This window comes from Rhinolophus sinicus, chromosome 4 (genome assembly GCF_057876585.1).
Source record: "Rhinolophus sinicus isolate RSI-liver-muscle chromosome 4, RSI-T2T, whole genome shotgun sequence".
Taxonomy (NCBI): domain Eukaryota; kingdom Metazoa; phylum Chordata; class Mammalia; order Chiroptera; family Rhinolophidae; genus Rhinolophus; species Rhinolophus sinicus.
The window spans coordinates 3,629,094-3,656,912 of record NC_142504.1 but is presented as its reverse complement, the minus strand read 5'-3'; positions in this window follow the sequence as shown (position 1 = coordinate 3,656,912).

The window sequence follows — 27,819 nt, the reverse complement described above, 5'->3', positions numbered from 1 at the left end:
TTTTTAGACCAACGTTACTGGAATATGTATTTTTAAATATAAATCTTGGCTAGTAAATATAGCAGGCAAGAATCTGTATTGATCGTAGTTTTACTTATTTTGGCTCATGTAATATGGCTAAAACATGAATTTAAAAGTCTCAGCTTTTTTTTCTGTCACAGTAAAGTTTTACAAGATTATTCCATTGATGACTTTGCCTCTCTAGAGTTGACCACAATGTTTATTGGCATTTAGGTGCATGGGAAACTAGTAGCTTTAAAGTGGTACCAGTTTTGAATTATCAAAAGTAAAGGACATTGCATTTCTTTCTGGGAGTACTGCATACAGACTAATCAAATTAGGGGGGATAGACCATCATTTAAGTTCAGTCTTGATTCCTAAACCAAGTGGATATGAGTTACGTTGCACTTTTATATCAGGTTAACCAAATTGGTATAGATGGTATGCAGAGACACCAGTAAGGTTACCCTGAGTCTGGAAAGTGGAGTTTGTCTTCTGAGAGTTAAATTATGATGTCAACAAATAAAGGACCTGAACACATCTACACAAAACTGGGTTAAAATGGTGGAAACAATCCCACATCAGTGATACTGGGAAAATGTGTCAGTCATACACATTTTCAGAAGTATAGATAGGTCTAGATAAGTCTACAGAAGTATAGATAAGGAGAAACAAATTTCGGCATTCTCCATTCTCCCTTTTCAGGCAGAATGTGTGGATGCAGCCAATCTGATTTTACGGTAAAAAGTCATAGTACTTTTGGGTACGTGAACAGACCTGAAACTGAACACCTAATCCTCCCCACACACAACAAACCCACACCTCTTACTCTTTTCTTATTAATAGAAAAGATAGAGTTTCTAATCACTCAGTCCAATAATTTTGGAGTCCATCTTTGGTTCTCTGATTTCTCTGACACCCTACATCCTGTATCTTATGTGGCTCAACAATGAAAATATATCAAGATTCAATTTTGAAGTTATGCTTTCTTTTTGAAAACTAGAAACCACATTTGTCTATTACTAGTAAAAATGACTTTTTTTTTAAATTACCCATTCCCCCATCCTCCTTCCTTTTGGCAACCATCATCTTATTCTGTACTTCTATGGGTCTATTTCTGTTTGGTTTTGTTTATTCTTTTTTTACTTATTCCACACATAAGTGAAGTCATATGGTATTTGTCTTTGTCTGACTAATTTCATGTAGCATGATACCCTCTGTGTCCCTCCATGTTGTTGCAAATGGCAAGATTTCATTCTTTTATTGTTGAGTAATATACCATACACACACATGTACACACACACACACACACACACACACACACACATACACACGCGGCTATATGGTATATATATTTACAATACATGGTATATGTATGGTGTATTATATATTATGGTGTATTATATGTATTATATTATATATACATCACATCTTTATTCATCTATTTAGGGCTATCTAGGTGGCTTCCATGTCTTGGCTATTGTAAATGCAGTGAACATAGGGGTGCACATGGCTTTTTTAATTAATGTTTTTGTTTTCTTTGGATAAATACTCAGAAGTGGAATTGCTATGTCATATTGCAGTGTTATTTTTAATTTTTTGAGGAATCTTCATATTGCTTTCAATAGTGGCTGCACCAATTACAATCCCACCAACAGTGCACAAAAGTTCCCTTTCTCCACATTCTGACCAGCACTTGTTTTTTGTCTTTTTTTTTTTTTTTTTTTTTTTTTGTATAATAGCCATTCTGACTGGTATGAGGTGATATATCATTGTGGCTTTGATTTGTATTTCCCTGATGAATAGTGATATTGAGAGTCTTTTCATATGTCTGTAGGAAATCTGTATGTCTTCTTTGGAAAAATGTCTATTCAGGTTCTCTGCCCATTTTTTTAAGTTGGATTGATTTTGTGTGTGTATGTTAAGTTGTATGAGCTCCTTATATATTTTGAATATTAACCCTTTATTGGATGTATCATCAGTGAATATCTTCTCCCATTCAGTAGGTTACCTTTTCATTTTGCTGAGGGTTTTCTTTGTTCTGAAAAAAACTTTTTAGTTTGACGTAGTCCCATTTAGTTTTTCTTTTGTTTCCCTAGCCCAGGGAGACATATTCAAAAAGATTTTGTTAAGACTAATGTCAAAGAGTTTACTGCCTATGTTATCTTCCAGGAGTTTTGTGGTTCCAACTCTTACATCTAAGCTTTTAATCCATTTTTAAATTTTTGTATATGGTGTAAGAATGTGGTCAATTTTTATTTTTTTGTATGTGTCCCTCCAGTTTTACCAGTACCTCTTATTGAAAAAACTGTCTTACTTTATGTTATATCCTTGCCTCCTTTGTTGAAGATTTATTGACCATATGAGTGAGGATTTAATTCTAGGCTCTCTCTTCTATTTCATTTATCTATCTATTTTTATGCCAATGCCACACTGTATTAATTATTGCAGCTTTGTAGTATAGTTTGAAATCAGAGAATGTGATACCTCCCATTTTGTTCTTTCTCAAGCTTTCTTTGGCTATTCAGGGTCTTTTTGCTCCATATAAATATTAAGATTAATTATGCCAGTTCTGAAAAGAATGCCATTCTTGTTTTAATAAGGATTGCATTAAATCTGTATATTGCTTTAGGTAGTAAGGTCTGCAGGAGACCTTTTGACACTATTAATCCTTCAAATTCATGAGTATGGTATGTTCTTCGATTTATTTGTATCCTCTTCACTTTCTTTTTCTAATGTCTTATATTACGTTGATGCAAAAGTAATTGTGGTGTTTGCAATTTTTAACCTTTTAAACTACAATTACTTTTGCACCAACCTAATAGTTTCCAGAGTGCAGGTATTTCACCTCTTTGGTTAATTTATTCCTAGGAATTCTATGATTTTTGATTCAACTGTAAACAGGATTTTTTTTTTATTTCTCCTTTTGATTTATTATACAAATGCAACAGATTTCTATATATTGATTTTGTGTCCTGAAACTTAAATTCATTTATTAGTTTGAATAGTTTTTTTTTTTTTAAATAAATCACTCTTGTAACAATTCACAAATAATTAACTTTAGAAATTAAAAAATCTTATCTCTCTTATCACCTTATCATCTTTTGGTTTATTTGGATCTTTAGTTTAATTATTCATATAATTAAGTAACACAAAATTTTACTCTGTGTCTTTGTAGGAAAAAGAATCATGTATATTCACCCATATATTTACTTTCTAATTTACTTGACATTCATTTTGCAGTTTTAATGTCTTCATCTGGAATGATTTTTTTTTTTGTTTAAAGAACTCTTTAGTGCATTTATTTAATGGGTGGCTGATGATGATAAAAATTTATTTTTGTTTTCTGAAAACAGTTTTATTTTCACTTTATTGTTGGTGGATTGTTTTTTTGGTGCTACATATAGAAACAATTTGAAAGTAAATTAATGTCAACGTTCTAAAGATGGCAATCAATTTTATTTCTGACCTCTATCACTTCTGTTGTAAACGTGGTTTTTTTTTGTTTGTTGGTTGGTTTTTATCTGACTGCTTTTTATTATTTACTATGGGTTTTCAGTTTTCAGCCGATCAATTTTCCTAGATGTGGTTTGCAGCCACCATATATAAATCTATAGAAACAGAATGTAGATTGGTGGTTCTCAGGGACCGGAAGGAGGAGGGAGGAGTGGGAAGTAACTGCCTAATGGCCACAGGGCTTCCGTTCAGGTTACAAAAACGTTTTGGAACTAGATAGAGTTGATGGTTGCAAAACCTTGTGAATGCACTAAACTCTAACAAATTGCTCAGCTTAAAATAATTACATTTATGTCATGTGAATTTCAGCCAAATTGAAAAATAAAATGCATTTTATTTAGCCATAATTGGTTTAGGGCTGCCCATGATAGCTCAAGTAACACACGTGTGTAAAAAAAAGCTTTGTAAATATTAAAATACTGTAACATATAAAGTACTATTTTTTATAGGGAAATCTTGGTATTTCCAACTTCACCACTTTCTGATTTACAGGAAATTTAGTGCAAACAAATACAACAATCCAAGAACTTGTGAAGATAAAATGCCCTGGGAGGCTTGTTTGTTAGTCTCTTAATTAACTGGTCGCCTGCTTGTCTCTTAATTAGTGGGTTGCCTGGCATCCTTCAATTAAGTACTATTGGAGTACTTGAGTACTCCTGAGTACCTCTGGTTATTCCCATTTGCAGTAGCAAAGAACTACTCATGATTAGCTCTGTTGCAGATGCAGTATCCATGGATGCCTCCTGGAGTGCTGGGTGATGACATTCTTCATGAGAGAAAGGAGGAAATAAAACCAGGACTTCCCTCTGTTGAGTATTTCCCATGTAAAAAACAGTCATCCAAGTAGTGCATCTTATGACAAGTAAGGACCCCACGGAGTGGCCATCTTGCTAGCCTCATTTTCCAGATGAGGAAATTGAAGCACATGCAGGTTACGAAATGCGCATGGTTGTGCAGACCCAGGATTGAAATCCTGACAGGCTGTCTCCAGGAACCATAATCCCTGCAAGTCTCTCACTCAGGTAAAGTCGTTCAGAAGGGTGAGCTAACACTCCTAACCAAGGTGTTCTAAGCCCTAAAACCTGTCGCAGCATAAGGCATCAGTAGTTGTGAAGGATAATAGCTTAATTAGGAAACATTCTTTCTTTGGCTGTATGGCATTTTGAATTTCTAGTTTCTGAGAAGCATTGCAGAGAAAAGTAAAAAAAATTGAAGACAGTAAGAAAAACTGTATTCAACTCATAAGCAGCAAACACTGATCAAATTCTAAGAAGGAACATCGCCAGAATTTTGAAACGATTAGGATAGTTAGAAAACAGAGGTCCATTGGTATGAGGCAAGAACAGAAATGGCCTCTCCAGGAAGGCTGGTGGGCCTGGGTTTGCAGACCAGGACGACTTACCCACTGTGGGACCTTGGTCAGTGTGAAGATCCAGCTATAGGATGATCAGGAAGATTAAATGAGATGATGCATGTAACGTATAATAAATCAATAACAAATAACAACCTGATGGGTGCTCAAAACATGGCTATGCTGATGGTGAAGATGGTTTTGATGCATTTGGACTCGGCTCCATACAGTGAAAAGGACTGGATCCTCAGGACTGCAGAATGCACTGTACCCCTACATGCCCAAATCCACCAGAACTGAGTAAAGCTATAGGTCGACCACTCAGTACTACAGGGCCTTGGAGGAGGAAAGTGACCCTTGGAGGGAGAGTAGGGTTTTACGCACAGTCCCTCAGAATCTCTCTTCCTATTCTGAACAACTTCCTGGGTTGAAACAGGTGTTTTCTCTCTGCATTTGAATCACCCCCATGATTAATAAATCATTCCAGTGGAGTCAAATGTCCCCAGCTCAATTACCTCTCTCAAGGATATATAGGTCAACTGCTTCTCCTTCTCTGTAAACGCCCAAGTCAAACAAAGGCCATTTCTTGGAATTTAATTCAAAATTATCTTCAGCAAGATTAAGAGTTTCACAGAGAGACTATGACTGATGACGACAATTCATTCTGAGCCCATTACATAAACCCGCACATAGAAAATTCATCCTTTCTGTAAAGAACAATGAAGTGCCTTAGGAGAGAGGTCCCTCAGGAGCCTGCATAAGCAGGTAGAGATTTACAGGGCAATGAAGGAAGAAGTGGAAATGGCTTTTCACCTTCCCCTGCGTGTGTTGATGGCTGTTCATGACACAAACCCTCCGCCAGCAGAGGCTGCCCCAAGCCCTGCTCCCGAGCAGCACAGCCATTGACTGAGGAGGGTTGTTACAGAAGACAGTGGTACAGGGAGAGCTGGGATGCTTCTTTGTTCTCCAGCGGCCTTCTCATCCACACCACAGCAAGCCTAGAACTGAAGACATGATGCTCAGCTTGCTCAGCTGTCATTGGCATCATTTGTAACACAGCACAAACTTGCTTCATAAACAGGTTTCTGCTCTTTCTTGACACGCTGCATAAAATATTCTTAGCTTGGGATTTTGGAAAATGATGATATGAGTTACTCAGATCTCTCAACGGCACCACAGGCCACCTGTGCTTTCCTGGATTGAGACTTTTATTTGACAGTTGTTTCTGGGTTAGTAATGGAAACCATTAACACAAGGAGACAAAATTACTCAAAGAGATGTAAACAAATATTATGGTTTTGTTTGTTTTTTTAATCCTAAGAATTTATATATTTTTGTTATTTATTTTTTCCCTTTACAAGCCATGGAGTATATTACCCTTAGAAAGCTTTTTGTTCTTTATTTTTTATTTTAACATCATGCTGCATATTTTCACTGTTGACTTTAATTTGCATTTTATGTTTGTAAGTTGTTACCAATGAAGAAGCTTTATTCATCGCTTTTCTATGCTTCCAATTTCATTCGGAGCCTTTTCACTTATCAGAACATTTTGTACAAATCCACAAAAGAAATTGCATCAGTTAATATCGAGATTATATAGATGCCTCTGAATGAAATTTGTAACCAGGAAAGTACTCCACAAATTAATTTTAATATGTTCACTTTCTTAGAAGAAACAGAAGAGGAACATTGCATAGAAAGTGTTTGAGGTTTTCACATTCAACACTGGAGATATTGCCAGTTTGCCAAGGACTCGGAAGGACTAGCATGTTCTGCTCATGCCCCAAGGGCCATTATTGGCAGCATCTATCTTCAATAATCTTATATTCTTGGCTTTTTTTTGTTTTGGTCTTCTTTTTTTCTTTTGTCATGGACCTTTACAATTTCCTGCAAAAACTATAGTAGGGGTTCCATGTCTATTGCATTAAAAAAAAAAAAAAAATATATATATATATATATATATATATATATATATATATATATATATATGTAAAACAACGTCTATGGAGAAAAATGCCAAGAAAAAGCAATTAGTTTTGAAAACAAGCAAACCCAGAAAAGTCTTATTTATTAGTTCTTAGTGAAAATCACATATCTACCTAATAAATTCAAAGTTAATGGTGGCTGCTGAGGCCATTAACAAATCTACTTTAAAATTGGTGACTTCTGGCCAACTTCTATTCTTCAGGAATCCAACAATTGAGTCCTGCTTTCTTATAAATGGGTCAGCATGATCACTTGGCCCTTTCATCTTTCTGAAGTCGTGGGATCTCACTGCTGGGAGCACAAGTCATAGGCTGGTGTGTGCCCTTCGTGCCACAGGCTGAAGGAAGCTTCCCCAGCCCGGCCAGTGGCAAGAAGCACCTTCCCCCCACCACAACGTTTCAAAAATGCAAGGATGCCCAGTGCCTTAGAAGAGTCACCATGGAAGACAATAGAATGTCTAATCCAATCTTTATATCTAACTCAACGTTCAGGAACTTGGGGAGATAGGAAGACCACGTCATCCAATTAAGTATGGCTACTTTTATTAAAATTATAAAAGAGAGACTGTAGGAATTCTGAAATTCTCCTAGAAAAAAACGTCTGAGGTCCACGTACCTTGAGGGTGAGGGCATTGCGGGTGCCATGTTTCTTCTCTCTTAGAAACCTCTCATCTTTTATGCTCCGTGGCCTCCTGTTCCACTTATGGTGGTCCTTTCTTTTCCATTACACCCCTATTCACACTTGAAAAGGTCATGAATGTACCCTCCTGGAGGACTTCAGAACATTCTCAACTTGTTTGCTGTGCATGGAGTATAGACACAAGACTCATTGTAAGGCTCAACCAGTCATGTGATTTTAATACCAGGATCATGACATCTTCCTTTGGAAGTTCATTTTGCCAAGAAAAACTCAGTGGATTTTTAATCTCTTTGCCTCTCAATTCTATATGCCGGGAATTATAACCTTCGTTCATTTGGATTTGTAGTTTTTAAAGCTGCTTTGTTTGCATTTACCCATACTTCATACCTACAATTGTTTTCTCTTAACCGAATGGGACGTTCTTGAGTTTCGTATAACCAGGAATACTAAAAAGGCAGCACCGAAATCTGCAATGGAAATCATTACAAGAAGCAGACTTGCCATCGCATCTTTAACCAGAATTACTTAGGGTCTGAATTTCTCAGAGGCTTTCTCAGAAACATCTCATTTTATTTGAGGTCCTGAATTTATTGACTTTTCTCCATTTTTAAAGACACTGAATTCTTACGTTTTTTTCTAATGTCTTTTATTATTTCTGCTCGCCGGTTGATGCTTCTTTGCAGAGCTCATATCTTTATGTGTTTGTCCATGATATCTTGTAAAAAGCAGTTAAAACCAACCAATATGCAATATTACACTATCGACAGTGCTGTTCCCTTACTTTTTCTCACGGAGAGCAGCGCTCTTAGTGTATGTGTGGATATATTGCAAGTTGCAGTTTTGACTTACTGAAACATTTTAGTGTTAAGGAAGTATAGGCGTTTGGTATTATGTTTATCACAACATAACCTAGCCTAGAATAATGTGGAATCAGTACCAGAAGGCTTGTCAGTCTCCAAAGAAGACATACAAATAGCCAGCAAGGACATGAAAAGATCCTCTGTAGCGTTTGTCGCTAGAAAAACGCAAATCAAAACCACATTGAGACACCACTGCCCAGCCACTGGGATGGCTATATTCAAAACAATGGAATATTACAAGTGTTGGTGAGGAAGTGGAAAAATTGGTATTTGCTGGTGGGAATGTAAAATGGTTCAGCTGAGAAAAACATTTGACAGTAGTTCAAAAAGTTTACTATGGCATTATTATCTAATCAAGCATTTCCACTCCTAAGTATATACCCCCAAAAGAATTGACAATAGAAACTCAAATACATGTACGTATATTCTTAATAGTCCTAATAACGGAAATTTCATAATAGCCCCAAACTGGAAGTGACTCAAATACACATTGATGGATGGATGGATAAAGAATTGTGGTATACACATACAATGAAATGTCATTCAGCCATAAAGAGCAGTGAAATTCTGTTATGTGCTACAACATGAATGGACCTTGAAAACATCATGCCAAATTGAAAGAACTCAATCACCAAACCCACATATTATGTGATTCCATTTATGCAAAATATCCAGAACAGGGAAATCTATATACACAGAAAGTAGATTAGTGGTTGCCAGGGTCTGGAGGGAGAGCAGGATGAGCAGTGATAGCTTCATGAATACAGGTATTGCTTTGGGGGTTAAAATGTTTTTAAAATAAAGACGTTGGTTGCCAAACATTGTAGACATAATTAATGCCACGCAATTTGTCCACTCGAAGGTGATTAATTGTCTTATGTGGATTTTGCCCCATTAAACAGAATTCAAAAACCCAAAGATGTGTGGTCCATGCTTAGTAGTCAGGGGAGAGGTAGCAGGAGAAGTCAAGCTAAAATTGGAGGCGAGGAAGTAATTGTGACGTGGTATATCTGGAAAGACAGCTCCAGTGACAGTAGGATTTTACATGTAACAATTGCATCTTCCTAGAAAAGAACGATTGTTTTCTTTCAGTTTGATATCCTCATTTTATATGAATCAACTGAGCTGACTGACTAATCTTGGGTAAAATGTCCACCTTGGATCACTCATTGGTTGGACAGGAATGAGGAGTTTCAGAAAGGACACGGAAGTGGATATTGTGGCATGGTTAGGAGTGCCAACTGTGCCACTGGCCGACTTTGTGAATCTTGTGTGCACATGGCAGAAGCACTTACTGGAAGCGGGGAGGGGAGAGAGAAGTTATCCAGAAAAATTGTTGCGGAGCATAATATTTACAAACTTTCCATTGTATCATTTCACAAGGAGAGTGGTCTCGGAAAAGAAAACAGAAAAATATAACTGTTAGAGAAGATAAGAATAGATGCATATTACTCTCTATTACAGTGACTCTAAGAAAATAAGTAGACTCCTACCTTTAAAAAATAAACTAGAAAATTATTTTGATACACTTTTCTAGGTTCTATTTCACTAATTTATGAAATTAAACAAAATTTAAAGTATAATAATAAATATTGATAACTCAAGAATACTTTTCAAGAATACTTGGTGACTAACAAATTACGCATTTTATAATAAGAGCATATATAACTGTATTATGAGTACAATTTTATTTAACATAACTTCTAGTATCTCAAATCAAAACTTTTTTATGTTTATACATTTCTGAAATTTTGATTCTTCCTAAATGTGATGTATATAATCTGAGTAATGTCGTTTTGCTGCCGTTGTTCTTGAAAGCTCTGTATTAAAATAGGTATTAGATCTTAGACAGATGAAGAAGACACTAGATGGAAATTGCCATAAATAAGATCAAACCCCACATAGCTAAAAGTGGCACACTTCTCATTTTGATTTTTTTTTTTTTTCCATAGCAGATTATCAAGGAGATCGAGACTGTTCTGAGTAAACTTGAACAGTGGAAGCAGAAGCTGCCGTTTCTCACTGCAGGCTCTGTTTTGGTGATAATAAAATGTTCAGAATGACAGTCAGTTTCCACCAGCACATCAAAGCTCCCTACCCTTTGTCTCTAAGGGGCTCTGAATCACGCAATTGAAGACCAACTGAGTTAGTCATCCAAGAAATCCAACAAACCTTCATAAAAAAGAGAAACTGTTTGGCCCTTGTATCACCCATCACATGAAACATGCAAAGTAAAAGATATTTCATAGTCATTGATGAAATGGGTGCGATGAGAAAGCTTTGTTTCTGACGTATTTCTCTACAGGCATTTCATTATGTATTGGAAGTTTCCACCTGAGAAGTAGCGAATTTGATGAATTTTGGAAATCTGAATTATGTGTTAATTAATAAAATTATTCAGTCAGAGGGTTGGAAACAGATTATGTTAGAATTCAAAACTGAGCCACTCCTTTTAACTTTAGCTAGAACAACTCTCAGATAAGTAATAGACGAATTGGAAGCAATATAAAATGTAAAGCCCAATGATGTCTTTATGTAAATGGATTTATGTTTAGACCTATAAGAAATGTGAGAGAAAGCTTGCTGTTTATGAAAAAATAGTGCAAGTAAATATTCACTGTCATGCCACTTGGAGAAGTTAGGCCCAAACAAGGGTAGGGTGTGATATTGGATGGTGAACTGTGTAAAAGATGAATATACATGGGCATCTTGTCAAAAATAGATTAGTATAAAGCTGTATGCTAAGCACAGGTTGTTTTTCTATTGTCTCCTAGATGGTAATATGCTACTACCATATGGTATAGCCTGTGCACACAAACAGGAGTCCCTCAGGAATACTTACATTACTATATGTCATTTATATCATGCTCCTTGCTTGATCTTGCAATTTTTTTTTTTTAACAGGACTCCAGGAGGTCATTTTCTTCAAATTTCAATTCACAATGAAGAAAACATAAATCAAGGGAAAGTCAGCAATTTAATACCATCCTTTTCATAAAGATATATTTCATACTGTACAGAAATTAATTAGTTTACAACATAGAAAATATATCTCTGCAGTAAGCAGATAAAGGATGAGCATGAAAAAACTTATCGCCTAGCGTAGAGATACATCAGATATATATTTTGGGCAAATGTTGGATGGCAAAACATTGAAGAAAACATTTGTCCAAAGTTGAGGCTGACAACAAATAGCACAATCAAAAATGAAATTCTGATGTATGCAAATAAATCAGAAATTTGATCTAAAAGTTATGACAGTGGTGACCTTCACGCTGCTGCTAGTATTACTATGTATTATAAGGTAGAATTTATTTTAGCTCATTTTTAATATAGGAACAATGATTTCTCAGTGCTGCCTGCAGTTCAATTGCTTCTGTGATAATATATAGACTTTCAATTTCTACTGAAGTTCATGGAAGAGAAAAATATTTTTTGGCTAGTTCAGCCAGTATGTATTACTGCTGCTGGTGAGGGTGCTACCAAGCTATCGTGCTCCCATCCACTCTTTCTGTAATTCCACAAAGTGAAGATTGATCTCTTCCTCAACTCCTTCCAGATTTGAAGGTTTGGTTGATGAAACTGATAGAATTTTATCAAATCAATCACACAAGTTGATCTGTGCTCACTGAATATTTTCAACAGTAAATGTAAGATTGCTGACTACACACACACACACACACACACACACACACACATTTTAACACTGTTGTTACTATTTCTGTTCACAATACTTTGCAAACAATCTGGTTTCACTCTTTCTATTTAGAACTGTGCCACAGAGCTGCATAACAGACTTTCTGGGCAACACAATTATCCCTTATTTTTATAGCTGAGCTCAGCTATCTTTGCACACACACCAATTTCAGTAGATCTTCAGAATACTGAACTCTCAAGGCATCTTTATGTGGTTACTTTTTGTTCACTTATTTTTTATTGAGATATAATTCGCATCTGATAAAATTCACCCCTTCAAAGTGTACAATACAATGATTTTGAGTATTTTACAATATTCTGGAACTACCAACAAAAGCTAATATATATAAAATTTTTGAAACCCCCAAAAGAAACCTTGTACCCATTAGCAGTTAATTTCTATTCCATCTTTTTATCAGTTTCTGGTAACCACTCATCTGCTTCCTCTCTTTTTGGATTTACCTATCCCAGACATTTCATTTAAACGGATGCGTAGAACATGTGACGCTTTGTGACTCTTTTACTTAGCAAGTTTTCAAGTTTCATCCATGTTGTAGAATACATAAGTTCTTCATTCATTTTAGTTGTGGAAAAATAGCCCCAGGTCTGGATATACAAACTTCTGTTTATTCATTTAGTTCATGGATATTTGAGTTGTTTCCACATTCCAGCTACTATGAATAATTCTGCTATGATAATAATGTACGTATACTTGTGTGGAAATATATTTTCAATTCCCTGGGAATATTCCTAGGAGTGAAATTGCTGTATCATATGTTCACTCTATTTTGGCATTTCCTTGGAACCACCACGGTGTTTGCTAAGTGGCTGCACATTTTACATTCTCACCAGCAAAGTATGAGGGGTTCAACTCTTCCATATTTTCAATAATTCTTGTTACAGTCTGACTTTTTTATCATAACTATCTTATTGTGTATGAGGTTGTATCTCATGAATTTCATTTAGATTTCTCTAATAACTAATAATTTTGAGCATCTTTTCACGTGTTTATTGGTCACTTGTATTTTTTTGTGAGAAATGTCTATTGAGAGCATTAGTCCATTTGCTACTTTATTATTAAGTTCTATGACATTTTTATATATTTCAGACACAAAATCTTTAGTAGACATGAATTTCAGATATTTTCTCCCATATCATGGATTATCTCTCCAATTTCTTACTGGTGTCCTTTGAAGCCCAAAAGTTTTTAATTTTTATGACATCTAGTTTATCTCTTTCTTTCTTCACATTTTTAATCTGAAGGACTTACATTAGCTTTTTTTTTTCATAAATCATCTGCTAGTGACAAGTTCAATTATTCTTTATTTAGGAATTCTTAATTCTTTATTTGGTTTTGAGCGACAGTTTAACTGGATATAGAATTCTTAGTAGACAGTGTTTTCCTCTCTCACTTTGAATGTCATTCCACTGCCTCTGGCCTCCATGATTCTGAGGACAAATACAACATTGTTCTTTCGGAGGATCCCTTTGGTCGAATCATCCTGACAACAGTAACTCAAAGAACTGTGAGAATTATTCAACCAAAGGACCAATTTTCAGGGGTCCCCAAGGCTTCAGGGAAGGCCACAGAAATGGCTGCTCATCCCTTTCGTCCAGACATAAAAATAAAGTCCATGTACAGCTCCAAAAGTACCGAATGACAGAAGCTCTGGAGGTGTGGATTCTATAGTGTTTGTGAAACACTAGTAACAACAACAAAGTGAACCAACATTTATGAAGTGGGATTGAAGAGAGCAGTGGGGAGTCATTCCAGGTTGAAATCCCTTTGAAAGGGTAGCATAGTACCCTCAGAAAAACAAGGACTCTGGATTCAGAGAGAACCGTCAGTGCAAAACTGCGTGATCAAAACAGTACTTAGTGTCATTGAACTTCCAATATGTTTATGGCTTATAATGCATCTAACAATACGTATTTAATGAAAATGCAATGAAGACTCAAATATAAGTTGCCCAGCACAGATTTCGTATTGAATAACTACCTAAGCTTTCCTACTGCCCTGCTGTGTACATTTGTCAAATGAAATGTGACATACATTTAATGGAGTTTTTCTTTTCTGAGTTTCTCTTCTGAGTTCTACTGTCAGCAATATAAAAATCCAAAATATCATACCCTTCAACAAATAACAATTTTCTGGCTCATTCTCTGTGTTTCTTTAATTAAATATAATATGGTGAAAGCTGTCTTGCTTATATGGAAACTATATGTGTGTGTGTGTGTGTGTGTGTGCGCGCGCACGCGCGTATATATATATATATATATATATATATATATATATATATATAATTTTAGTCAATGGGCAGACCACTTACATCTTATATAGTGGTGGTCTCACAAGATTATAGTAAAGCTATATTTCCTGTAAGAAATAAAAATGGAAGGATATGTGATTCTGGAAGAAATTTTTTCTCTATGAGAGCAATAACTGTCTGGCATGGCAATAGATTCCCTCTTATTCACCGCACCTCGATTTTTCAGGGCATAGATTACATCCCAATCAGTCAGCCACTGACCTGTTTTAGCACAGAAGAGCTTGTCCCGTTAATGTTACATATTCAGAGGGTGCTATTCCCTCCCAGAACTAGCTCAATGGTCTTCAGATAACATGGCTGTACATTCTTTGTTGCTGACCTGAGATCCTGCACAGGACACAGGTCCACAGGAGTCTCCCTAACACGTATGAAGTGCCACAGCCACATTAGCAAAAGCTTTCTGTGGTAGTGCGGAACCAGCCTCTCACCATACCTTGAAAATAGTTTGAAGTTGTAAGGATTTAAAGCATAGGTAAGCTTCTATCATCAATTCCGCACCAGAGAGAATCCTTTGTGCCAGATAGGGTCGACGGAACCAAAACCAAATATCCCAAGGCAAAATATTGAATTCTCAGTTCTACACCCTCTCCATGTGAAACGCCCTCAAACAATGAATATCATCAAATCCATTACTCTGACCACTGCTCCAACATGCAATAGCCAAAACCACATTGTCACGACAATCTCCTGTTCCATTATCTCCTCATCTTGATTTCTTATTCCTACTGATGCTCAGGGCTGCTTTGACTCCCTCCTTTGCAGTCAATGATATGGTGACGTACGCCTGACCCAGCCAGTTTCTCCTTGCTCTTTCCAATCAACCCAGACCACACGCATGTTCATGGACCAGCACCGACAGCTTTGATGTTCTATTTCTGACCCTGTCAGAAGGAAACAGGGGGCAGGGGTGGGAGGGCTTGTGGGACAGTGTGTATAAAGTCTAGAATCCTGCAGAATCGTGTGCTAGGCCTTCACATTCACTCCCCACTCATGCCCTGACTCAGCCAAAGCAAGTGTACCCTTCTGTATCTTTTCTACTATAGCTTTTCTATGTTTAAATACGTTTAGAAACACAAATGCTTACCACTGTGTTACAATTGCCTACAGTATTAGTACAGTAACATGCTGCACAGGTCTCTAGCCCAGGAGCAGCAGGTGGGACATCATACAGCCCAGGTGTGCAGTGGGCTGCACCACTCAGATCTGTGTAAGTGCACTCTCTGATGCTCACACAACGACAAGTCCCCTAACGACACATTTCTCAGAAGGTGTCCCCGTCGCTAAGTGATACATGATTCTACTCTGTGCGTGCATGTTTGCTTGTGCATGTGTACATACATGTATGTGTATCTGTATATGTATATATGTGTATAGATGTATATGTATGTGTATTGTTTTTAATGGGAAACTTGCCAAAGTGTGGCATGTGCTCTAATAATAATTTATATTAAACCATTTTGGGGCAAATCATGCAGTACTCTGCCTCATTTTTCTCATCTATAAAATGAAAGCATGGATCTCAAGGAACACTCAGTCTCTTCGAACTTTCAGATTTCAATGATTTTTTTCATTTTGATATCTACTAATTAAACATTAAGATATTATCATAGAGCTATCGCAAACTGAAAAAAAAAGTTAATCTTCAGAAATTCAAACTACTTATTATAATATTGTTGAGGGGATTTCACCAGGATGTTACATTAGCTTCCGAAAGAGGAGAACCTCCCTTGAACAGCACCAGCGGGGCAGAGGGAAATCAGAGCCTTTGCTCAGTCCCACACGCATGGAACACCAGGCACGTGAGCTCCAGAGCATGGGAAAGGGTGCAGAAGTGAGCTGGAGAGCAGACAGTCACAGCGCACAGAGCAGAGTTTTCAGGATTTGTATGAATAATTTGGTGTTTTTATTTTTACTTAAAATGTATGTGTTACTTTACATTTAACATTTGGGACATATACATATACATATATATATATATGGAAAATGTTTGATATTTGCATTCAGTGAGTTGAAATCTTGATTTTCCAAGGAGCATGCAAGGCTCCCTTCTGATCCTGCCTGGCAATGGGCCCCACTTCCTTCGAATATGATTATTTCTCAAGCTACTGAACATGCTGATGGGCGTCGGCAGATTTGAGATAACGCAAATCTCTTAGAATACACAACTGAAAATTCTAGTGCTTTAGGCAGGGGAAAATAGAAAGTTCCAGACAGACCTCAGCATCCTACCTACCAGGAATCTTTAGTTGGAAAGTGCTAAGAAGCATTAGTGACAACTGAACCAAATTTTCTTTAAGTCTGTAAACATTGAAAGGTTAAAAGACCTGTAGTTTTCACCTCTGTGCCTCTTCAAGCTGTGTTCTGTACAGTATCTTTTGACATATACCCCCATTTATTAATTCTGCCTTCATTTAACTTTAAATTTCCTATGAAAGCTCTTTATCCAGTCTTAAAATTTATTAAGAACTTAACCAATGTGATTGGGTTTCTAGACTGTTTTCATTTACCCCTTTATCAACTCTCCTATTTTATTTTGAATTGTATTCATTTTTGTGCTGAGATCAACATGTTTGTTATTTGTTTGACCATACTAAGCATAATTGTGTGATAGTCTGTGTCTGATAAAACTAATACTTAGAATTTTTGTGGGTCTGTTTCTGCTATTGGGAGGAGTTACAGCTGGTTTAGATATACTTTCCTGTAGACTGAACAAACAGATAGTCTCCTCAGTTGCCGACAACTTTCTTAGGTCCTGCCCTAAGATTCCCCACCAAGGGGAAACTCTGACCTTGACTGCTGTCCACCGTTCAACTCACACCGCGTGTGGAATAGAAAAATGCCCTCACAGCAGACGCAGCGTCCATCCAAAGTCCACCCTAGACTTTCTCCGTTATCAGGCCCTCAGTGTCTTTAAGTGTGTGTGCACGTACACTTGGAATACATTGTTTCCATCACTTTTTATTGCTCTTGGTTGAAGACTTGATCTAGAAGGCAGAATCTAATCTATGCTTTACCATGATTCATCTTATTAATTGATTTTTAAAGATTTTATGGAATTCTTATTGATTGTCAAGTAAAACATGACTTTCCAAAGAGGAGATTTAGAATGTTTTATCTCATGTTTCTCCCTTACCCCATGTTTGCCAATCATAATATGTTTATTCCATGAACGTGACAAAACTTTCATACACTTTGGCCTTCAAAAAGGTTTTTTTCTTGGTTTGCCACATGGTACCACTTTTATTTCCCTGAAGATGAAGCATTCATAATTTTGTGCCTTTGTTTCTATTATCTGCCTACCTACCTGTCCATTCTACAGCACAATGTCAATATTACTCATTTAACATTAGTTTTATCTTTAATTATTCTGTGAAAAACCATGTACTTTCTCCTGTATATAGGGATATATGTTCGAAGTTTTGGGAGATACATATTATAGAATGAAAATGCTTATGATCGTGTCTCCTTGTGGTTGCATTTCTGATCACTAGTTTTCGCTGTGTTCTCTAAACAGGTGCGGGTCAGCTCTGTCACGTGCAGTGTTGCTGATGGCACCTCATAACCAGTCAAGAAGATTGAACGAACTGGGATGTTTTGGACCATGGCTTCCTGAAACACAGCATGTACGGCTGGCTTTGGATAATGGCAACCACAGCTCCTTGCAGGGTAGGCCCTGTGTCTCTGTGTCTGTGAGGTTAGTCAGCCGGGTGTTTCTTCTGAGACTAAGCCTCCTAGCTCACATTTAAATGAGACTAATACGCCCGCCCGCCCTGCCCGCAGTGCATACTACTCTAAGTACAAACAGACTGCCCACGTGATGCAAAAAACGGCCACTCATAATGCCATGAGGAGCAACTAGATCAATGTTCATTTCAGTATTTATAACTGTCTGCTGCAGGGAACGTGAGATTTCTCCTGACTGTAGAATTTTAAAAGGTAGATCTGCCTTCTTGTGTGACATTTGTTTTCTTGCAGCCTGTGGACTTGTGACTACAGTCTTAGAATTAGAAGAAGCTGTTACAGGGCCACTAGCATATACAGTTCTTTTTCTTTTCTTTCTTCTTCCTGTATTTTTACTTTATTTTACTTTATTTTATTTTATTTTATTTTACTTGACTGAGGTAAATTGATATACAGAGAACTGCATATATTGAATGTGTACGATTTGATGAATTTGGACATACGCTCGTAGGCTAACTCCCACAATAGCATCACAATCAAGACAACAGACATCCAACACTTTCCAAAGATTCCCTGTGTCCCGTGTGTGTGTGTGTGTGTGTGTGTGTGTGTGTGTGTGTGTGTGTGTGTGTGTTAGGAACAGTTAATAAGAGATTTACTCCCTTAACCAATGTCGCCATGAACACTAGGCTATTGTTAACAGCAGGCTGTGCTGTGCTGCAGTTCTGCAGAACTTACTCAGCCAGCACATCTGAAAACTTTTCCTCCTTGCAGTTCTGGATGGATCTCTACCTCTTTTTGCCAGGCCAGACTTCACCCTCTGCTTCAGCTTGTAATGTGACAGGAGTTCCCTGCAATGTGGTGTGCTGCATTTTTAGATTATTCTAGTACTTGGACAAAATTATTTTTCAGTTCTCATTTTGAGCTCTGGAGTCATGTGGAGACATTCAAATTATTTTTCCCCCAGAGAGCACATCATCTGTTAGGATGAAAGGAAATATGTCACAGATATACTGGTGCTGGTTGAATAAATAAACAGGAGTTTATTATTTGGGGTATAACTCAAGCAATAGCCCTTATCTCAGCTTGTCACTTTCCCTGATTACACGTCACACTCCAAACTAAGTTAAACTCATCCATTTCTTAAAATGTAATGCTTGTAACAATCTGACTTTCCCAAAAATACTTTTAGTGGAGTAAAACATGTACTAACTTTTCCCGTTGATTTTATTTTTAGAAATAATTTATACCAGAATGAGATTGGACAGATACCCATCATTTACCTATATTTTCCTTTAGTTCTTTTTTTTTTTAATTAACTTTTATAAGCATCTAGAAAAGCAATGATGATTCACTGGAAATGTTAAAAAACAATCTCCACATTGAGGTCCCTGTTTGAGTATTATTTTAAATGTATCTTTATTTTCCTGAAGCAGAAAGAGGGCCAAGGGAGATAAATAGGTGATTTATAATCAAATAGATTAGACAGATTAACAGTTATCAAATGAACTGATCAACTTTTGAAAAGCGTAATTCAAATCATCAGTAACAAAATAAGATTACTTAAAACTGAAGCTATGCTAGATTTTTTCATTATAATTATATTTTTCTTTTTAGTCAGGATTTGTTTTCATTAAATTTATTGGGGTGACATTGGTCAATAAAGTTACATGGGTTTCAAGTGTACAATTCTATAATACATTATCTCTATATTGCATTTTGTGTTAACCACCCAAAGTCAATGATAGATGAATGTATAAAGAAAACATGGTATATATACACAATAGAATACTATTTGGCCATGAGATAAAATACTGCCTTTTGCGACATGGATGGATCTTGAGATTATCATCCTAAGCGAAATAAGTCAGACAGAAAAAGTCAAGAACCATATGACTTCACTCACGTGTGGATATAAAACTGAAAGCAATAAATGAACAAGATAAATATTATAAATATTTTTAATGCAAACAGGGATTACTAAAAGAATATCTTCAAGTCACAGTGTGACATGGCAGGTATACAAGAACAGAAGGCACAATTGTATCCCCAAAAATCTAACAGAATGTGAGGGAAAAACATAATTTATATTTGAGTAGCATGTTTTATCACACAAAGTGATTTTTGTACTTATTTATTGTTGTTATTATTGTATTATTGTTGTTATTGTTTTTATAGGTGAGGAAATTGAGGCTAAGAGAAGTTTGAAGTGATTTGGGGTCACATGGGGTATTTAGTATAGTGGCTGAGGCACAAACCCATATTTTTAAACTACTAACATAGCTTTACTTCTGCAGCACAGTTGCTTCTCTCAAATGTTAAATGTAATCATAATAGTAATTTTGAAATTAGCGCTATGGTAATTAAGTATTTTCAAATACCTAAAAAAAAAAAAAAGAAAAAAAATCAACTAGGCAAACGCTCTGATCGTGCGTATTCCAGTAATGAAACGAGGAATTACATCAAGGCTCCTGAAGAGGACTTTCTGGCAGTCTTTATGATGAGGTGCCTTGAATCCTGCACTTTGGGGTCAGAATTTTCTGAACAGCCTTAAAATGAAATAATTCTTGTTATACATTGATCGGGCGTAATTGTCTGCCTCATTATCAGCTCAATAAGATTCTCCTAGTGGTTCCAGGTTAAATCAAGCTTAACCAGAATGCTGCTGGGATTGCCAATACTGGGAATGAGTTATAAGAAGATAAATTTGCTCTTTTGATAAAAAGTCCTCACCTGTCCATTTTTTATGAGAAAATGTGAGAAAGCACAGTAACTGAGTGGTATCTTTGGCCATCTTAACAGCCTAATTGGACCATTTGCACAGATTCTATGACTGGTTGGGTAGGGATTGTTTAAGACAGCCAAAAGTAACCAATGTGGCCAACATATCCATTTAAAGGCCATTAAGCAAGACAGTGAAGAAGGATGGAAATACTAGAAGATGTGAGAAGCATTGCCTTCTATAGTTCCTTTAAATCTGTGTAAACAGGTGCCATGTTGGTGCTTGTATTAGGTTGGTGCAAAAGAAATTGCGGTTTTTGCAATTTTTTTTTTTAACCTTTTAAACCGCAATTACTTTTGCACCAACTTAATCCAAAGAAAAATAATGGCTCTGTTGATCTGTTTCCAAAACAATAGCTAAAAAGTAAAAATTATATTAGTTACATGAAAGTAACTTTTGGCACTGATGTTTTTAAACCTAATTCATTAACTCGTATACTTCCTTCTTGGGGGGATGGGGCCTTTCTTTTGTTTCTGTTTGTCAGCGAGAGAGGAAAATGGCAGCATTAAGGTCACCAGGTTGCTCCTATCCCAGCTCAGTTTGCATAGGGTCCTAGGAGAAAGGATCCTATATTTTCCCAGTCAGTGGACCCTTCCTTGTAATGAAAACTGGTGTGAAGACAAAACAGTGCGTCCACTTTCCCTACCCCAGCCGTGGTCTTTGTACAGTAACTTCCCTTGGCTGTTGTTATGGGGCACTCTACTATTGGAACTCTAGTAAACCTACTTTTACTTTCCCCAACTATTAGGTTGTTATCATTTGGGAGGTAGTCTACTTTCCTAGGAATACTTCCTGGGTTATAACACCAACGTGGTGGTTTTCTTCAACCGTATATAGGCAATGTCAGAAGCACACCATCACATTTGTTAAATGTGATGTATCCCTTTTGTTAAAATGCAGTTTTTTCTCTTTCATTTGTAAGTTTTCAGTTTCCTCAGGCCCACATTTTCTCACACTTCTGTATAGCTTCAAGACTACAGGCTCTCCAAATTATTAGCTGTTGGCAAATGAATCTCTGAACAGACATAAGAGTGAAAATAGATGCTAATGTAGATGAAGAAGGAGCAAAATTCTGGGCAATATAGAAATTGAGAAAATTAGGCTTTTAAAAATAAGGTTGGATTGTAAAAATCTTAAGAACAAGAACAAGATATGAATTTAGTAACCAATAAAAAAAGTTTCTTAAATATAATTTATAAAAACAAAGCAAAAATGTTTTTGAGACATCTGAGCTTCAAAGATAATCTCCTATGGACTGTATTCTTTAATTTCTAAAGTTCTATTATGATTAATAATTATAAATAATAATCTTCAAATGTATGTTTTTAATTTTACAATATATTTATTTGGTCACTTTGCTTTCTCAGTCAGAAAAATCTTAGAATAACTTTGTCTCTTCTTCTTTTATCATTAAGTACAGAAATCAATGAATTTGGTCAAATTTTCTTAAATCAATTTGTGAGCAATTTTCATATCACCAATTTATACTCCCAGGAATAAAGCTATCCAAACTATACAAAAATTGATATTTCCTTCTCATTACATTTCACTGGTATTGAGCAGACCTGTTTTCTTTTCTTTTTTTCCAATTGATTTGCTGTTCTTGAGTTACCTCATCACACGCTTTGCCCATTTTTCTACTAAGTCATTTCTTCTTGTCAATATAAGTGTTTTCATGGGCAAATGCTTTCTCAAATCTATTATTTGTTCTTTATTTGTGAAGTACTTTATTTTTGCTTTGGCTTTACATTTGAATAGGAAAACACACCCTAGCTTGTGGAGAGGGATGCATATAACACAAAAAAAGGTATATTTTTGAACTGGACATTGGAAATAGAATGAGTTTACTGGACAGAAATGGAGAACTCAGATAAAAAAATTTTCAAATTACAATATATTTTATATAAAACGTATTGTAATTTAATATTTTATACATTTGAACATTGTACAATATGCTTTATATAAGTATGTATAAGTATTCTGCATGTATACATACTATACATATATAACACACAATGAATTAAAACATATATAAAACATGCTGAGGTATATAGACATACATATATAAGTAGATAGATAGATCACTGTATCTGATAGGAAACATCAGGTTGAAAACACAAGTATAAAAGCCAAACGTAGGGACCATCACTCTATTGTCAAGAGTCCAGAAAGGCTTCCTACGGGTGGTATTTGGCCATTAAAGAACTGGGTCCTTGAACAATGAAGACAGCTGGGAGGTGCAGCCATCAGGTCGCAGGCTGAGTGGAGGCTTGGGGGTGGGGCGCATACTGCCTGTGCCAGGAAGGGTGTTGTTTGTAGTGTAAGGAAGCCAGGAAGGGGGCACCTGTCAGGAAGGCTTTGTGGGCACCCTGGGCACAGCAGGAAACGGACTGCCTGATGAGCAGCACCAGTTAGAGCTGGGCATTGTAGCCCAGTGGCTGAACGGCTTGCCTCACGCCTGTGCCTACTGGGCAGCCCCACCTGGTGCCCCACCTGGTGCTACGCTTTCCCTTCCTTCCTCTCTGGTGACCAGGTTCTAGCACATAAGAGCAGCTACTTCCACTCTTACATTTCAGAGCTGAAGAAGAAGATTTCTAGAGCTGCTGCATCGACTAGGGAGGCCCGGTATGTTGTCCACAGAGTGTTGTACCTTTACAGTAAAAAATAATTTAAAAAAATAAGATTCAAAATGCAATAATTTTCCTTTTCCAGGATTTTCCAGACATATTGCATCTTGTGGGACACACACACACACACACACACACACACACACACACACAGATGCAGAATGATCATTGTCAGTAGTTATTTGAATGGATGAAGGAAAAGGGCTGAGGATTTATACATCATTTTCAGAGGGATTGCTTTCTGGGGTAAAAAAAGGCAAATATAAAAATCACCCATTTATTCCTTCTTTCCACAGAGCTGGGTCTTAAGAAATGGGAACATAATACAGATAAAGGATGGATTATGGCATTTCCTAACCTGTATCCAGAAGGAAAAATAATAAGGCAGTCTCTTCTCTAGCCCAATTCACTCTAATTTGTCTGAGGAACAAATATTTAAACCAAAGGTTTTACGTTTCACCCTTTTTAGACCTGTCAAGTCTCTTAACAATTTTCTCCCTCAGTACAACTGAAAGAAAGATTTATCACTTCATACATACCACTGCATTAATCTGGAGTTCAATCAAAACCTAAAATTAGCTACTAAATTAAAATTTCTCTGTTTTTACCTTTCTCATGGAAAGTAGGTACAATTGCTCATGTAGCTTTGCAGTCATAATCTAAACTTTCTTCCTCTATTTAAACGTATCTTATAAAACTGGCATGGAATACAGAAAACATAGAGAGAAGAAGAAACAATGGTCTAAAAATAATTGCTCATCGGTTGATTTGGACATAATATTTGTGTCCTAATTTCCTTTGTGCACTTCTTCTAAATGTCGAGTTCTCACCCATTAAAGTATAATCAGGAACTTCCCTCTAGCATCGCCCTGATGTTTCTCTGCATAACAGTTGTTTGATAATGAGATTACCATGAATGCAATTTTAGTAATATTTTCTCAAACCTTTAACTTTTTGAAAAATGGAAACATTTACAATCGTAACAACATTCTTTAATGCTCTTTGCAATGTTTAAATAAAGAGTGTCGTAGAAGTGCAAATAAAGTTCAAACACCATCACCCCAGGCCCCAGGCCCAACTCCCAGGTTCTGGTACAATCCCCAGGGACAGCTGAATATGAACGCAGTAAGCCAACCGTGGCCACACTCAGAGAGGTTGGGTTGGGCGACTGGAGAGTAAGTACAGAGACAGAAACTCCAAGGCTCTTGAGTATGTCGAGAGAGAACAGAGTCCCTACTTGAAGACGTCAAAAAGTACCGTGTTGCTGATACTTTAAAATAAGTCTTTCTCATTTTAAAAAAGCCAGTGATCAGGTATGTATACATGTTCTCCTTTTCAGAAGTTTCTCTCCTCTTTCTCCATAGCATGTAAGAGATTGTTGACATCTGAAACCTAAAAGTGCCATTTTCTTAGGTGAGCAAACTTAGCTGTTACTTGACATTTCTAAGTCTCAATGTCTCCGTGACAAAGTACTTACGTCACATATTTTTGTGAGGGCTAATTGAGACAGGATAGTAAAGAACTTAGCAAAGTTACCTGCATTCAGTGAACTCACAAAACACACACACACACACACACACACACACACACACACACACACACACTGGGTAATATATATATTGTCAACATTCGTTCTATCTGTTATATATATATATATATATATATATATATATATATATATCTGACTCTACAGTTATAAACCCTACTTAGTCAACTTTGGATCACTGTTTATTTGCATGCTAATTGGGTCAAAGACAAATATTTTCTATATTTCTTCATATCTTTTCTGATCTGTGCTGACTTATGTGTTTCTATGCTCCGTTATTTGGCCCCCCTAGGGTCATATCTATTTAACATCATTGCCTACCCATTATGAAGTGCAGTCACTGTAAGACTCTGAAGTCAAACTGCTCCCCCCACCCTGAGAAAACCTGGGAACTTCACCTTATCTCTTTTTATCTCAGGTCTCATGTACATAAAATGAACATATTACTCACTGCTTCACAAATAAAGAAGAAAACAAATGCTTATCACAATTCTTGTCATGTTTAAACAGAAAACGGGAGTTAATTATGAGTACTTCTGTTATTGTTGTTACTATTATTATAATACGATAAAAGCAAACATTAGCTCAGGGTAAGCCTTAATTGTCTTGTTTCAAAGACAATTTCCCCAGGAGACAAACAAAAGACATTTTGACACCTACACATGGAGGCAACGTGTTGGTCAGAGACCGACTTTGCCTCCTGTCGACGGCCCTAATGGTGAACTCAGCTGACTGCAGTGGGATACAGCCACTGCTCAAGCTGATTCGGAAGGACTCGGGGAGGGTGCATACGCTGTCTTACTCACAGGCCACATGCAGTCCTAATGTTATAACTGGAGCTGTTTTTGGCGGCACTTCTTCTATTACATAGACACACACTCATTCCCCGGAAGAGTACTATTCATTGACATTCTCTACCCTCTTCTTATGTTCTGGAGGGGGACAATCTATTGATGAAGGAGACATTAAATAAGAGATTTCAAATTCACCCTTTCACATAAGGTGTGTTGAAAGGGCTAAGATTACTTTGTTATCCAGAGCCCTGAAAAATAAGGACGGCAGGAGAGTTACTCTGATGACCATAAACAACTCAACAGTACATATTTCAAAGAAATAAAACATCAGTAGGCTGTAGGCCAACATTGAAGACAAGCTCTGTCCTGTACTTCTCAGCTCTTTGGGGGGTGGGAGGCAAGAGCCCACGACAGTGTTTACTAGACTAAAAAATGTAAAAGAAAAAAAAGAACACAGAAATAAAACAAAAAGGGAGAAAAAAGCCTGTGGGCTGATATGATGAAACATTCATTACTTTGTGGGAAAGCAGCCAAAGTGATTTTATACTTCAATACTCTAGGCTGAAATCAAAGAGAATGGCACAGAAATGTCGATGCAACTCTGCACAGAGAGATCTGTGAAACAGGGCTCTGCAAAAGGATATTTTGATTGAGACACTTAATGGCAATTCAAACAGACTAATTACGAATTAAGGTACTAAAAATGCATGTGATTTCACTTCTGAGGCAACAGCTGAATTTTTATTTCTAGATGCAATATTTGGCTACTCATCATAGTATGATTGGGACAATATAACTTTATTGTGTAAGTGATTTTGTGCCAACAATGTGAATACTGAATTTCAGAGCCTGCTTATATGCAAATGGAAAGCATTCAAGATATTGGTTAGACTCTGTTGGCTCTTTAGCATTTACAAACAAATCACATGAAAACTAATGTGTTTCATGTTTTTCCAAAAATATTGTTATTAGAGAGCATTATTCTCACAAAAGTAAACATTTTAATCTTGACTACATGCACATAATACATTATGTTCAAATTCAGTTTTCTTTCCTGGGAAGGTTCAAGGAACGGTTGTGACTATAAACCAGATAGAAAGCAATAACAGAAATTGAAGTTCTTGGAAATTTACATCTTTAAATCCCTTGCTATCACTCATGTGTAATTTATCTTTAACATAAAAATCAATGTAAATTTACATATTGTGTATATAGCTATATAGTTTAGATCAGTGGGATAGAAAGTGCATATGCGTGTGTATTTGAAGCATTATGGTTCTTTCTACGACATATGCTATTTTTCATAACAGATAGAATGAATGTTGGCATTCTAAAACCATTTCTTGGGCTTTATTTATAAATAATTATGGATTGTATTCTAGTTTTCAGTCTTTGTTATTATGTCTTCATGTACCCATAGTAGGTTTTTACTTTTTCCAGTTATAGAAATAAAAATAACCAAATAAGAAAGATATATGAACTTTCATCTCATTATACTATTAAGACAAATGAATCATAGTTTTTGTAGTTCTTCTAACAAAATAAACACACAAAAAACACTTGGACATTAGTTTAGAATACTAATATGAATACATTTTTGCTATTGATTTGAAAATAGCTAACTTTAATTTGTATAATAAAGTCACTTTAAAACAAAAAGCTGTAACCCACAAAATCCTATATTAATAAAAGGAAAATTTAGTCACTGTTCTAATGAGGGTAACTTTTGTTTTAAAAAAAGAGCCCACTAGTGGACTTCATAAATTATTGGAAATTTTATATAATTGAATTTTTAGACATTTGTAAACATGTCTGTTGTGTATCAAAAATTGAAAATGAATATGAAATTTTATGGAGGTTTTATATTAATATTTTCATGATAAATTAGGAACATGGTAACATGTATAGTACGTTACATAGTTAACAAAACACATACTCATGTGTCACATCGTCATAAAAATAAATGTAATTATAATGCAATAATTTCCCATGAAAACAATAAATTGATGTA